The following is a 16,354-nucleotide window of genomic DNA, read 5'->3' as shown; positions in this document are numbered from 1 at the left end:
AATAGTTGATGCTATTCTTCCTTTTCAAAATTGTAGCTTTAAATTGTCTCAATTCAGAGCATTAGGATGACTGCCGAGCTTTCTTTTGGTTCCTGCTTTACACCATGTCAATGTATTATATCGTTTCTAGACTTTTAATCTCATTTTTCCTGTGCATTTTTGAGTGTGGAGCTTGTAGCCAAGATTGGAATGAACAAATTCAGGTTTTTAAAATTTTTAATAAATTTGGTTAGTTGCTGATTTTCTAATTCTGTTAGAGATTTGTTGCTATTCTACTTCTTTTCCATTTACTGGATTTCCCTTCTCTTCCCATTCGTATTTCAGCTTTTCCTTGATAGTTATTTAATTCTAATTTTGATTTTGTGATAGCTGCCCTTAAAATCCAAACTTGTAACTGTTCACCCCGAGATTTTTAAAATGCTTCTGCTTGTTGTCCCTCCTTCCTTCCTTCCTGTTTTCTTTTCTCTTTCTCCCTCTCCTCTTTCTCTGTCTCTACTCCCTCCTCATTAAGATGTGAGCTCCGCTTAGTTTTTCCCGTTGATTCCGTGGGTTCTTTGGATTACATTAGGCTAATAAATAATTCTGCAAAACTTCTATATTTTTCACATATTTTGTACTTGCTCTTGTCTTATACCACCTTTCATGGCTTCTGTCATCTGTTACCTTTCCCGCAGCATTTTCAGTAAGATTTTTTGGGTTATTTTCTTACATTGTGTCCTTTCTATTATTTACCTTCTCTTTAGAAATAGCACATTAAAATGTCATTTCTAACACTTTCCTGTTTCATTAACAATTTCTTCTTGCCCCTTTCTTTCAGAAACGGCATCTTTATCCTCAGATGTATATTGGTCACACATATCTTCAGTTATTGGCCCATTTGTTCCATGCTAGTGCTTTGTATGTTTCTTGTCAAGCAGTATATTTTTTTTTTTGGAGGTAGATGATTTACTCTTCACATTTCTAGTTATTTCGACTGTGAACTTAGGTTTTTCTGGAGTGTTCACTGTTCAATTTGGTACCATGAATTCATGGGGAGACAAGGTCAGACCCTGGGTTGTTGGTCCTAGCTTGTGCACAAAGGGGAACAGGATAGCTCTCAAGAGAGACAACCTGTGATACCACAGTGTCACGTCAAATACCGTTTGCTGTCTTCATCCCCACCACTGCCAACAGCGTTTTTCAAGTCTTGTTTTGTGTGTGTTCTTATGTGTTATTTCATTAATTCTCCTGTGCCTCTGTGTTCTGAGCTGACATGTGGTGAGGAATCCAGCAGTCTGTACTTGCAGACTTCTGTTGTAACTTACATTGTTACCATGTTCCAGCTAGCAAGCACCTTGGTTTGAACATCACATGTGCGGATTATAAAGATAGATCATGCCTTTTGGTAATGTAAAGGTTATAATATTTTAATTTAAAAGTATAGTTGAAGCATGAAACATAGCTATTTGCAAGAAAAGAGTGTAGCTTGCTTTCCTTCTTGACTCTGGTTTGAGGTAGTAGTGTAGTCTGCTTTGGACTTTGGAAAAACCCCCAAGAGAAATACAAGAATAGTGCATTTGCATGTTAAAAAGAATGATGTATTTATTTTCACTTAATTGCAATTAAGCATTCATATATACTTATATACAACATTAACTATCAAGTAAAATCTACATAATACCTGATTTCCAAGCATTATGTAAGTTTCCAGGTAAATTTGAGTTTCAGATGAGCAACAGTTGTGGTTTTTAGCACCATCATGTGCCAGGCAGTGTTTTTGCTTTCTTGCAGGGCACATAGATCTCCCTTAGTTTTTCCCTGCATGGCATCAATGTCCGTCTGCATCTCCCTTGCGCGATCCCAGTGATTATTCTGAACCTCAGTCTCCTGCTCTGTGAAATGGTAACAATTGTCTGCCTTGTAGGATGTTGTTAGGATCAGCAGCAAGAAAGTGTGTCAAGTCGCTAACACAGTGCAGGACCCGAAAATCGGCACCTGACAACAGTGTTTCTATTTCGTATTTCAAAGGGAAATTTACTATCACCCTGAAAACTAAGGTCAACTGAACGCTTTAATTAAGGCATTTATTGGAGTTCTAGAAAAAACAGCAAGTGGCAAATGACATCAGAATATACTTACTTTGTGCTAGGAGATCTTGTGGATGACATTTTTGGGTAGTACGGATGCTGTGATACATTTAAAGCCTATTTTTGGAGCCATGGAAAGCAAGGAGCTTTTGTTTGTGCTTGCCTTGGCTTTTGGGTCTCACTTTATTCACTCAACAATGCAGAATGATGACCTCTTCATTGAAAATCCCTCATAATGGCATCTAATGATAGTTGAGATTTAAAGTCAAATGACCAAGCTCCTTCATCTAAGTTTGAATAAATTCATAGTCTATGAAAGTTAAGTGTAACAAGTTTCTTAAAACTGCAACCACCATGTAATTGACCGAGGCTTTTTATTTTTTGTACCAGAAATTGATTTTAATAGGACAAACTCATTGGGGTTTTACCACGCAGGTTAGAAATCTTACCTAGCACTCATTACAATAACTCATTGGAGCTTCTTCAGCAAAAAGGTGCTAGTTTAGTAATAGCCATGGCCATTTTTGAATATTCATCCTGTTACAGATATTTCATGAGCATAAATCATTTGATCCTTAACAGCCCTGAAAAGCACACACAAAATACGATCACTCAAATGGAGAAAATGAAGAGCAGGGAGGTTAAGTTGCTCATCTGAAGTCGAGGATACAAGAGGGCTAGGATTTGAAACTGTCTAAGCCGACTTTGGAATGTTCCTGCTTTTCAGTATATCTCAACTGCTCCACGCACCCATCCCCCTGAAAAAACACAAATGAACAGAAAGCCCTGAACATCTTCACAAAGTCTCTTTTAAAATTTCAATACAATTACAAATGCTCTTTTCTATAGGACTTATCAGGCACACATGTATGCTTTAAAAAAATCAGCATTCACTTAACTCATTTCATTTGTGGTCCAAAATAGTGGCGCTCTGATTTCCTGAGAGACGTAAAACTGTCTTGGTTTCTTAGTTAAAAGGAATTAATTTTGCCCATAGCCCCCCAACTGTTTCTCCTGCCCTAGTGCTGAGCTGATGGACTGGGAAGGGACTCAGGAAATGAACTCTCATGCTTGGCAGGTGCAGCTTTGGTCTCCTGTATTGGCTGTGGACAAAGTTAGTTACCCAGGAGAGCGAACTCCCTTGCTGAACTTGCTACCAGATCTGCTACCAGACCTGTCCCCTGAATGGACAGGATGATGTCTGTATCATCCCTTGCATGTGGCTGTAGGATGTTGGAGCAATGATAGCAAAAGCCCCCCTCTCTCTAGAACCAACAGTTTCACAGGGTAAATGTAGGAAAGGGAGATTGTGATGGGGAATACCAGACAAAATGGCCCGGAGGTCACACAGAAAATGCTTTCTGTTTCTACCTTCTGCTTCGGAACAAATGCTCTGTGAGGCTCAGAATCTCCCACGAACTCAGGGGCAGAGTAACATACATTCCTGAAAGCCACAGAGACAGGTGGGAGTGCAGTCAGACACCCACATCCTTCATTGCTCATCTCGAGTGCTGGGATGCTGCTGCGCAAGACTTCTGGGAGTCAGCATGGACCAGCCACCTCCTCAGCAGCTGTGGCTTCCTCCGGGGAGCTCTGACCTTGAAGCTGAGTGCTGGAGCGTTCCAGCACAGTGGATCAATGTCACCAGGAGACTGACCTAGCATTTTACTTTGTCCTGCCTGCACACAGAAAGTTCAACTGTTCAAACATAGGTCTAACTTCCTCTGCTTTATGCAATATGTAATTGAGATTCAGGTAATTAAGTAGATTCCCTAAGAGCCAACCAGTGGTTGGTAGGAGTGGGATGTGAAGTCATGTCGGACTCTTTGTCCTCCTCTGCACCGCTCACCCCAGTGCGGAGGACAGGATCTCCCCGCCCTTTAGAAACATGAACAATTATGAATGTGTGATTAGGGCGATGATCATCTCAGGAAGAATGAATAAACCTTCCACTGGCAGTTCTTGGATTCAGTTTGAATTTCATCTTGTATGATGTGCAGAAATTAATGAGGTACAAGATCTGGACCTGGTATGCCTTGATAAAAAAGGACATATTTTTAGTGACTTAGCATTTGAAAATGACCTGCTATAATAATTTTATGCTAAATAACATCCAATATAGGGCTGTGTTTGTCACGTATAATTGGAAACAGCAAAAAAAGGGGGAAGCAGTTATTTTCAAACAATGGCCTGGACATGTCTTGGAAGAAACTTGAAGATAGGGAAGCTCCCTAAGAAAACTCACACTAAGGCATTTAATTATTCTCCCCGGAGAACATTTCCTACAGGTTGAGGTCTCTGAGGACATAAAAACCCACACCACCAGGCTGGAGGTGGTTGGCTGAAAGTGGGGTGTTGGAATCTAGGAACAAGTGAGGCTGAAATGATGGCTCACCTGGCCAATCCTCTACCCACAAGCACTCGCATCCCTTATGGGTGCTAGTTTGTGTCCTGACTGCTCCACTTCCTATCCAGCTCCCTGCTTGTGGCCAGGGACAGCAATGGAGGATGGCCCAAAGCCTTGGGAGCCTGCAGCCATATGGGAGACCTGGAAGAGGCTCCTGACTCTTGGATTTGTATTAGTTCAGCTCTGGCTGTTGGGGCTAGTTGGGGAGTGAATCAGAGGAAGGAAGATCTTTCTGTCTCCCCTTCTCTCTGTAAATCTGCATTTATATTAAACATTTAAAAAATCTTAAAAAATAAAAAGGGTTGAGGAACAGGATGGCCCCAGTTCAAAATGACAGTTGTGTCCCCAACAACCTGCCCGGGTTGCCTGAGGACCAGGGAGAATGCCGAGAACTGGGTTTCCCTCCTATCCCAGACTCTCTTAAATGATGATTTGTTGAGTTGTTCCTTTACCTCTAATAGCCTAGGATATCCCTTTAAACCACAGCATCCACGGCCATGGGAAAATGCTAGAACCGCTCTCTTGTTGTCTTCCCAGGAGCACGTCTCTGCCGCTCCTGTCCCATGGCCGTCCTCCTCTTCACACGCACGGGATAGGCACCCAGGCCCACTCCTTCCTGCTCCGTCTCCCTCGGTGAAATTTTGCTCTTTGAGCATTTGCATTTCTGCTGACTGCAAGGATCCGTTTAATTTCATGGGTGTCATTTCCTTCAAGAAATCTCTGTCTGAGCAGCAGCCCATCGAATCCCCGATAAAACATGTTTTCCTACGGTAATGATTTTATGGGCCCATAAGTCATGAATTTATTATGATCTCAGCCCCTGCTGCTGATTGCTGTAAAATGCAAAGTAATTAACAGCGAGCGGTAGCAGTTATTCCCACCTGGTAACGTGTTCCTTCGTTCACTGATGGGTTTGATTAAAGTAATGACTGAAGAGTGAAGTCTGGCTGTAAAATATTAGCATGATTAATGCTGTATCCTAAATAAGAAACAAACGTAACTGACACGGTGTGTGAAATTAAAAAAAGTACACAATGCTTCCTCACCCCCCACTCCCACCTCCCTCAAGCAATTGTTCCGGCTCATTTAGGGCATGTCTTCCTTTCCATTAAATAATGTATGGGTTCCAAGGCCGGGGGCTGGCTAGCAGAGCAGGGCACACATAACCACGAAAGGCTGGTGCTCTTTTTCCCTCCCCCGTTTTCTTGATTTGCAGAATGCAGCTTGCGTGGAGGAATCCATGGAGCCACAGCCTGTACAGCTGCAATGTTTCTATCAGCTCTGTGCCAGGCAGGTCTTCATGGCGTCACCTGCTAAAGGTGAAGATGGGCAAGGGGCAGAGATGCTCTAGCAACTTTGTTGCTCCTTGCAGAACTGGAGTTGCTGGGAGGAAACTGGGGTTAAGGGCTAGCACAGATATCCCCCAAATGAAAAACACAATAATGTTACTGACTCTCTGTGCTCCCTTCTCAGGATTAAGAATAATTTGTCCAGTTTGTAGCTCTCGGAGCAGGGGTCTACATAAAAAGTCATTTAATGCCTACTGTGGTGTCGGCTTAATTATGTTTTATCCTAAAGATACAGAGAATTGCCAGAGCTTCATACAGCTTCCCCTTTCCTGGAAGATTAGACAGATGGTACCTGAGTGTGGGCTCCCTGGCAGGTCTACACATGAAATGTCAGTGTGTTGCCCTCTAACTCTGAGAGTCAGACAGGGTAGAGATCCCTCAGACTGCAGACTGGTGCAGCTTTCCCCGAGAAGCTGTGATTAGGCTGAGAGGGACTGGAGTGGGGAGCCTGTTGAGAAGTTAGGGAAAGCACCCATGTGGCGGACCCAAAAGAAGCTCCAGGCTTCAGCTCGGCTCAGCTCTGGCTGTTGCAGCAATGTGGGGAGTGAACCAGCAGATGGAAGCTCTTGCTCTCTGTCTCTCCTTCTCCTTTAAATTTAACTTTCTAATTAAAATACATAAATATTAAAAAAAAACCATGAGTGACTCCTTGAGCATTTGACTATATGTAGGTAGAGGTAGGCTTTTCTGTTTCATTTTTATTCTATTTATTTAATGTGAGCAAATTTCGTGTATTCCATATAAACGGTTTTAGGAACATGACTTTCCACCCTAGCTTTCCTCCTGCCCATGTCCCACATTGTCCGTTTCTTTCATTCACTTTCTTTCTTCTTGTTCTTCTTCTAATTTGTACAATTCCATCCTTTCACTATATTTTATAATCACAGGCTTAACCTTCTACGAGGTATGTAATTCAACAAACAGTTAAGCAAAAAAAAAAAAAAAAAAAAAAAAAAAAGAAAAAAAGGAAAAAAACCCACTGTTTTTAAGAGTATAACTGCAGCCTGTTAAGTGTCGATTTTACTCATATAGATTACATTTTTAGCAACTCACCTGCAAATCAAGGAAAACATATTTGTCATTTTGGGATTGGCTTATTTTACTAAATATAATGGTTTCCAGTTATATGCATTTTTGTTGTAAAATATAGAATTCATTTTTTATGGTTGAGCAGTATTCCATTGTGTGTGTGTATATATATACATATATTTTGATTTTTCCTTCCTTATTAAGTGACTCTTCCAGCTGTCAAGTCATGGCGGAAGGTGACAAGTTAGAGCGGACAGGTGTGTGGAAGGCATAGAGTACTTGCAGGCTGAGGCAGGATGATCCTGTGGCTCTATTACTCATCACCCTCTCTTGTCCCGAGTTTCTTCCTCTTGCTCCTCATTGCCAGGGTCCCAATGGACAGGCTGCTTGCCTGTGGCAGGTGAGCCATGTCTTCTGGGTGTAGGTGAGCCATGGCTGCACACAGAGGCTGTGATAGGCGTGAGCAAAGGGCAGGACCCGCAGCTTGTCGCTGTCCTCATATTCCTCCAGACAGGTGACGCAGACCTCATACTGTTTCCCCTTCTGATGATCATACGTAGCAATCTGCTTCAGTAGCTCTTTTGGTAAGTCACTTTTACTGGAGTCATTTCCAGTGCTCAATACAATGAATTCTCATCACTGCTCTCATGGCCAGAACCAGCAGCCCCACAATCCTGGCTTAAGGAACAAGGTAACAGCCCAAAAGGAAATTGTTGTCTGGGACTAGAAGCATCTAGGGCATGCAGGTACTTGGAGCTCCTCTCTCTGATAAATACCTGTGGGGGCCAATGTGTTGCTGGATTTCCTCACTGTTCCACACCAGGCTTCAAAGTTCATTGGAATACATGTTATGCACCACACAGAAGGTTCGGCTGTGCCTTTGACCTCAAGGTCCTGAATGCTCAAAAGACCAGGCATACAGGGATGTTTTAATATAAGCAAAGTGGTATACCACATCGATTGAAGAATAAAACTTTATGATCATCTCAACAGATGCAGAGAAGACATTTGACAAAATCCAACATCACTTCATGCTAAAAACCCTAAGCAAGACAGGCATACAAGGAACATTCTACAACACAATGTAATATTCAAAAGATCCAATGCCAGCAGTGTACTGCAAGGGGAAAGATTGTGAGCTTTCCTACCAAGATCTGGAACAAGACAAGGATGTCTACTGTCACCACTACCATTCAGCATAGTACTGGAAATCCTCACTAGTACTATTAGACAAGAAAAATAAATTAAAGGAATTCAAATTGGGAGAGACGAAGTCGAATTATTTCACAACGACATGATCCTAAACATAGGAGAACCAAAATACTCAATAAGGAGACTATAAGAACTTATGTGAGGGTGCGGCCAAGTGCAGGGTACAAAATAAATGAATATAAATTGATGGGCCTACTATACACAACACCAGGGCTGCAAAAGTACTAGTCCAAACAGTCCCTTCTAAAGCAGCAGAGGAAAACTTTAAATACTGTAGAATAAAGCTAGCCAAAGACACGGATGACTTCTATGAGGAAACATATAAAACATTAAAAAAATAAATAAATAGGAGAGGACTTTAAAAGATTAACAAATTTAACATGTTCCTGGACTGGTAGAATCAACATTATCAAAATGTCCATATTACCAAAAGAAATACACAGATCCAACGTGATTCCAATCAAAATCCCAAATATAATCTTCATGTAAAAATTCATCTAGAAAACCAAGAGACCCTGAATAGCCAAAGCTACCTTGAAGAATAAAAACAAAGGTGAAGGAATCATAATTCCAGATCTCAAGACATATTACAGAAAAGTGGTAATCAAAAACAGCCTGGTATTGGCGCAGAAACAGAGAAGATAAATGGAACAGAATAGAAACCCCAAAGGAAGAGCTGTTAGAAGCTCCTGATTTCTGCTTTTGGGTTGGCTCAGATCTGGTTGTTGCAGCCACTTGGGTTGTGAATCAGTGGATAGAAGATCTTTCTGTCTCTTCTTCTTTCCGTTAAATCTGATATGCCTTCCCAATAAAATTACATCTTTTTTTTTAAATGGCTCCCACCTTATAAACAATGAACTTTAAATTGATCAAGGATCCAATTCTGCACCCAGAAACCAACAAATTATTAGAAAAAGAAAACATAGGAAGCACTCTACAAGATATAGGCATAGGTGAAGATCTCCTATAAAAGTCACCAAAAGCATGGGCAGTCAAAACCAAAATAAACAAATACATCTAACCAAGAAGCTTCTGTACAGCAAAGGAAATGATCAACAAAGAGGCAACTGAAAGAATGAGAGAAATCATTTGAACACTACACAACAAATAGGGTGCAAATATCCAGGATATACATAAGTCCCAGAAACTCAACAGCAAAACAAACCAAGAAATTGGCAAAGGAAATGAGCAAATAGTTTTCAAAGGAAGAAAAATCAAATAGCTATTAGATATAAGAAAAAATGCTCAGGCTCCATACCAATAAGGAAAGCACAAATTAAAAGCACATTGAGATTCCAGTTAACTGCAGTGAGAACTGCCTTCATACAGAAATCTACTAATTAACACCTGTTGACGAGGCTGTAGGGATAAGGTGCCCTACTCCACTGCTGCTGAGACTGTATACTTGTACAGCCACTATGGAACTCAGTTTTCAGACAACTGAAAAATTCATCTGCCATTTGACCCAGCAATCCCACTCCTAGGGAAATATCCAAAAGAAGTGACACCTACATATGAGAAAGCAAATGTTTATAACATCCTTATATCCATGGTAGCACTACCTGTAATAGCAAAGACATGGAAACAACCTGGATATCCACTGAAAAGGGGTCACATAAAAGACGGTGGTAAATCTGTATGGAATACTACTCTGCCATTAAAAAGAATGAAATTCTACCATGGGCAACAAAGTGGTCCCAACTGGATATCATTACACTCAGTGAAATAAGCCAAGCTCAACAGGACAAATATCATATTTTCTCTCTATTATAAGACAAGTTTCACCCAAAATACTAAATGAAAAGATATAAAGACAAACAGGTATACACGTGTAATTCCACAAATGAATGATGTAATGGAGACCAGAGTGCCAGGAATCAAAGAGCGAGCCGCACATAGTGCGTCTCTACTCTTTATTAGTGTAGGCCCCAATAAAATTGCTAAATATACCTAGACAACAAAATACTAGACTCATAACTACAACGTCATGACACAGGAAAAGCACAGAACACTGGTGTTGAGACTACGCTGAAGGAATACATCATTTTATTGAAAGATTTTATGTATTTTGTTTACATATATATTTGATTTTATATATATTTGTTTATAGTCACAAGCACGTATATAGACACACACAAGGATATTCATCGTAACATTGTTCACATCAGCAAAAAATACAAGCACGTGGGAGACCCATCAGTGGACATCTGTGTGGTGGAATAGTGATAAAGAACTGTTATGTCCTGACATAGAATGTTGCTTGACATATTTTATTATGTGAAAAAAAGCAAGTTGCAACCAGTATGTAAAATATGTTCCTTTATCTAAATGTATACTAAAGCATATTTAGGTAAAAATGGTGAAATATACACAGACTCTTGACAGTAAGAATTTCTGAGGAGTAGAATCATAGGACACATTAAAATGGGCCTTTGTGTGTGTGTTGCACTTGATTGCTTTTTTTTTTTTTGAGTGTTTTAATGTTATGGTACAATTCTATAGAGTCTGGGATTCACCCCCCACAGCTTTCCCTGTGGGCTCTGCTCAGTGCAATTTGCTAGAAACAAGCCCACTCTGGGCCATCCCTTGAAATCCACTCTCTCTGCCCTGCTACACAAGATGGCGTCTGGCAGGGCACTGCTGAAGAATTGGGGCTGATCAACACTGCTCAGCGAGATTGGCAGGTCTCAGACTGCATTCACCTTCTGAGCTCCCCACACGAACCCAAGCTCCCACCTGGTGCCGCAAGAGCTGAACAGAGGCTGCTGCTGGAGCCCAGATCACTGGAGTCTGGGTTGCTGCTTGCTGGTGGGTTTCTGTTCACTGCACACTGCTCTGCCATCACTGCTGCTTCCCTGTGTCCAGGGGGATCTCCACACACCCCCGTGCCACTGCCTGACCCCTATTTTTTTCTGTAATCTGCTTCTTGTGCTTCACCCTGTCTAAAGATTCTCCATTATCCGAAATGTGTCTGCACCCTATGCCACCATCTTGCCTTGTATCAGGACTATATTATTTTATTTTTTAAAATATATATATTTTTAATTAATTACATTGCATTATGTGACACAGTTTCATAGGCTCTGGGAATCCCCCAACCTCTCCCCGTACCCTCCCCCATGGTAGATTCCTCCACCTTGTTGCTGTATTACATGTCAAATTCAGTCAAGATTCTTTCATTGCAAGAGTATACCAAGCAGAGTCCAGCATCTTATTGTCCAGGTAAATTCAACAGTTTCTTGGGGAGACCATCTCTGGTCTGAAGGCAGAGCTGGCAGAATATCATCCCGATCAATTTAAAGCCACAACATAACATCAACGACAATTTACAACATTATGGAATTAATTGGCACGGTATTGAGTCACAAATATGTTAAAAAATGCAAGTTCTTAACCACATCCTGTGACTACTTCATTATTATTTTAAAGTACAGAGGGCCAAGGGGAGGGCGAAGAGGGAAGCAATAAATGGAAAAAAATGAGGGAAGTCCTACACCTACAAAACTGTGTAATTGAAAATAAGAACTTGAAAAAATCATTGCATAGTTCTTAATATTGAAATATCAGGTGTGTTCATGCATGAACAGAGAGCATCTTTGTGTAAATAGTCATAGATGGAAGACCCAGGGGTCACTCTGGTGGGCAGGGGTTCCAGTTCCTGCCCACACTAGGTCCTATCCCCTCACAGCTCAGCTCTTCTGGACAAGGCTTGGCTGCGGGCAGACCGTAGTTTCCAGGTGTATGAATATTTATGTTCACACACATATTTATATTTATAAATTTTTCCTTCCAGTGCCCAAGCAGGTAACATTCACTGTCTCCCTACTCCTACAGCAGGCACCTGTAAGATAGCTGCTCAGACTAGGTCAGTAGTGGAGCTCCGATCAGAGACAAAAACCAACAACAGGTATTCTTGGTCCCTTCAGACCAGGAGCTACACAAACGGTTCCCTCCCTGCACAGGCCATTGTCAATACACACCCACACCAGCTCCTGACCCCCTTGCAGAGACCACTGCAGCCCAGCTCCACTCCCCCCTCTTTTTGGAGCAAGAATCTAGGGTGTTTATCGTCAGGACTTCAGTGCCTGTAGCCAATATCTTAATACTGATGTCAATCTAACTTCATTAAAAGAACCAAGGCTTTTCACCCATCAAAGCATGTCCAGAATTAAAAGGCCTTAATGGACAGAATCGGTGATGTTTTGGTTAGAGAGAAGAATAAAAGGTGGTGATGAGTGGTAGATCATTGTTTTCCAACATCTAAGTGTTCTCAGGAAGAACTGGTTATACAGGCCCAGACGGAAACAGGAGCAGGACAGATTTTTTTTTTTGTGTGTGTATCCTGATAAAGGAATTTCATTATAAATTAACTTTTTCTGAAATGCAGGAGGCTACATTAGGAGGCAATAAAGTCTCATTGCTATAAGCGGTTGACTAAGTTTCAGGGATTGTTGGAAGAAGCCATCCTTGCCTTGGCAGGGGAGGCTGAATTCCAAGTGTCTGCAATCTGTTCATAACATGGAGATTCTCAGTGCTCGGATGTCAGGCTCTTCAATAAATGTCCTTGACCCATGGTCCCCACAGCATCCTGTCTCACTGTGATGTAGTAACGAGGAACATCAGGAGTGTACCAGTGTGTCCTATTCATGGACGCACAAATGGCAATGAATGGCTAAGCGGTCAGCCACATCTTCAATCAGAAGCAGATTCCAGGGATTCTGGGCCATTGTACATAGGCAATTTCCCAAGTTCCTGGCGATGTCTACTGTGATGAACTTTGTATCTTAGTACATGTGTTGATCCATGAATGAATGTGGTTGAATAGGGAACTGTCTAGCCAAGAATGGAAGCTCTTCAATAGTGCTCATCGTCACAGCAAAGTATAACGAGGAAGGCATATCTAAAACATGTATTCAAGAAGACATGGAGAAAGGTGTTCAACCCAGAATTGATATAGCCAAGCCAGAGGAAGGCAGTCTATACCTTCTGTGGGACAGTGTAGTCTATGAAAAGATCTTCAGTGCTGGTAACAGACTGGAGCCTGGCAGAGGCAGAAACAAATGATGATGCACGGAGTCTTGGCTGTTTCGGTCTCTCTCATGTGAGGAGTGCTATGCTGGTCTGCTGGCGAGGGCCTGCTCTCTGAGGATGCTCCTGCTTATTCTAACAGCTGGATCTGGTAGGTATGCTCCTTAGCTGTGACACAGATATGATAACAAGCCAGCACCAGGAGCAGAAATGGGGTGTAGAAGGCCATGACGGAACAGGTACCAGCACAGGATTTGTTGACCATGAAGTCACAGTAAGGAGAGGTGGAGTTCTGGTTGAATTTCCTTTTTTCTTTCCTATCAAATCAATTATGCCAATGCTATGTCAGACTTGTATATTAGGGGAAAAAAGAGATAGACAAAGGGGTGACCCAGTAGCCTCCCAACATTAACATGAATCACAGAGGGGGTCATCTTTATTCTTTTGTCAGTTCATGTATATCCAGGTTGACTGCACATCTTAGCAATTGTGACTTGAGCTGCAATAAACATGGGGGTGCAGATAACTCACGTACAGATTTCATTTTGTTGGGATAAATTCCCAGGAGTTTAGGTGGTTGGGTTATAAGGTAAATATATCTTGAGATTTCTGAAGGATTTCCATACTGGTGGAAATTCACCGGTCTGCATTCATATGGACACTGTTTTAGGGCAGCCTTTTCCCCACATCCTCACCAGCGTTTGTTTCCTGATTTCTACGTAATAGGCATGCCAGGAAAGGTGAGGTGAAACCAATCTGCCCAGCAGGTTTCATTTGCATTTCCCTTGTAACTAGTGATCCTCGGCACTTTTTTTTTTAATTGTGTCAATTGGCCGTTTGATTTTTGTCTTTTGAAAAGTGCCTGTTCATCTTTGCTGCTTTCTTAACAGGATTGTTTGTTATGTTGTTTGTCAAGTTTCTTGAGCTCTGTATAGTTTCTGGATATTAATCCTTTATCAGTTGCACCGTTCGCACGTATTTTCTCCTGTTATGTCAGTTGCCTCTCAACTTTGTTGAGAATTTCCTTTGCAGTACAGAGCTCCTTAGCTTGATGAAACCCCATTTGCTTGCTTTTGTTTTTATTGTCTGTGCTTCTGGGTCTGTTCTGAGTCTTCACTTGTGTAAATGTCTTACAGAGTTTCCCCCAAAGTTTTATATTTACATTCTAGCTTTTTTTCCCTATATCCGAGAGGAATATCATTTTTTTAAAAAAAATTAGGATCACAATGAATTTGGGTAGCATGAGCATTTTAATTGTATCAATTAGTCTAATCCACAAACATGGAAGACATTCCTTTTTGTGTTGTTTATTTCTTTCTTCAATTTTTATAATTTTAATTGTAGAGATATTTCACCTCTTTAAGTTTCTTTTAGTGTATTCACATATTTTGTAGTTATTATGAATGGCACCTATGTTAGAAATTCTTTCTCAGCTATAGTGTTTTCTGTGTATACAAAGGCTATTTAGTTTTTTGCGCATTGAATTTATATTCAACAACTTTACCAAACTCTCTTAGGAGGCAGAGTAATCTTTTAGTGGAGTCTTTTGGTTGCCCTATATATAGGATCATGGTACATGCAAAAAGGGATAATTTGCTTCCTCCTTTAGAAAAAGACTTTTTAGTGAGAAGTTTACTTAGTCAAGCACTCGAAGATTGAGACACCTAGAATACAGAGTCTGTCTCATTAATTCACTATTTGAAACCCATATATAGTCTCTGACATCAAGGCTCTAAGTTCAAAACTTTATCTAAGGTCAAGATGAGAAAGAAAATATCATTGACAAAAGACAGGACTGAAAGGAGAAATGGCCACTTGGGAGGGACTGAGCGCCACCAAGGCCTTGGGGAGGAACATGGATGAAGAGTTAGAGAGGATGCTATAGCACACGCATGACAGGCAGGGGTGGCTCTTCTGCGCACCATGTGAATTTGGAGAGGGAAGGGCCAGCTCGTCTGGACAAAGGAGCATCCTGTTTTTGGGCTCATGGCCATGGAGAAAAGGAGGAGGGGTGTTGTTAGTTTATGTTTCTTTTGTTTCGGTAGAGTTCACAGCATTCCAAATACATAAGAGCTCTATGATTGAAGAGTGCCAGGCATACATGTTCATTGTGAAGATCTGAGGACTCAGTTGTGGGGATGATAATGTTTAGCTCGATGAAAGGATTAGTACGAGGCAGTAGAGAGGTCAGAGCTGTGTCTGCTCCATTCACCAGACAGTGTTCATTTTCTTAACAGGTTGGCTTCACATGACAAGTTTTTGGAAGCTGTACTCTCACACCGACAGGCCATGCAGCTGTTTGTACAACCCACAAACAGTGTCAATGACCATGGCTTTGCTGTCAGTCCCAGGGATGGCTCATGTGCCGCACTAGGAAAGCACCCAGTGTCAAGGTGTTGGCTAGGCTTCCCCCTACTGCAGTGAGATTGTAGCTTCGTAAGTGGCAGGTGTTCCTGCAACTATTCTAATCGAGGTAGGTCAAGGCCAAGTGGGAGGAAATAGAAATTCATCAAAATGCATGTTATTTTCCTTTTCCTCTTCTTTCTTATCCGCTTAAAATATCCCTTGTTGCATGATGTTTCAGAAAAAATACAACGGACATGTGCCTCTTTGCCTTTTTTCTTCTGTCCCTTGCTCCTCACAGTGGCAGAGGAAGGGAACGTTACTGGGATCAAGGTACTGGCTCTGGGAAGATAAATGCAGAGCCCTCCCTTTCTCACCGCAGAGCAGGTCAAAAAATGATTGCATTGGACATGAAGGATTTATGTGCGCCGTGAGTCAGTCAGAGTGTCGGGGTAAATCAAGGCTGACATTTTTAGCATCTGGGAAAAAAAAGCAATTGCATTTTATGTCTACATTTTGCTCGGCTAATCAAGGTGCGGAAGAGACAGTCTGCCTGGGAAACTTTTCCACTTTTTATTATTTAGGTAGGGTTTGGTTTTCCCTATAGATATATGAAGGAAGTCCATAAAGGGTCCCGTTTAGATCAAGGAGCAAAGAAGACAGCCCTTCCTGTCGGATGCAATTTGGACTGAGAAGTCGTCAGCACAATGACCCAGTCAAAGTACTAGAGCTTGGATCATCAGGATGGCTCTGCAACGGCCGGGGAGGCGCTCTCTATCAACAACTTCCTTGCAGAGGCCTCTGTAGGACACGTTGATAACAGAACTATGGTGGAAAAGCAGTGTGATTTTTTTTTGTTTTTGACTGAATTGCCCAGCTAGTAATTGTCAGAGAATCAGTCCTTTAACACCAGCAGCCAG

General features: G+C 41.5%; 2 pseudogenes; both read right to left on the bottom strand.

The window, feature by feature from the left end:
- Window positions 1-7,075: 7,075 nt before the first annotated feature.
- Window positions 7,076-10,905, bottom strand: LOC105941512 (E3 ubiquitin-protein ligase RNF167-like; annotated as a pseudogene).
- Window positions 10,906-12,755: 1,850 nt separating this feature from the next.
- The window catches only part of LOC101531134 (5-hydroxytryptamine receptor 4-like), a 29,905-nt pseudogene continuing 26,306 nt past the window's right edge, over window positions 12,756-16,354 (bottom strand).

The sequence above is a fragment of the Ochotona princeps genome, chromosome 2 (assembly GCF_030435755.1).
Source record: "Ochotona princeps isolate mOchPri1 chromosome 2, mOchPri1.hap1, whole genome shotgun sequence".
In the NCBI taxonomy this organism is placed as follows: Eukaryota; Metazoa; Chordata; class Mammalia; order Lagomorpha; family Ochotonidae; genus Ochotona; species Ochotona princeps.
This window is presented reverse-complemented; position numbering and strand designations above follow the sequence as displayed.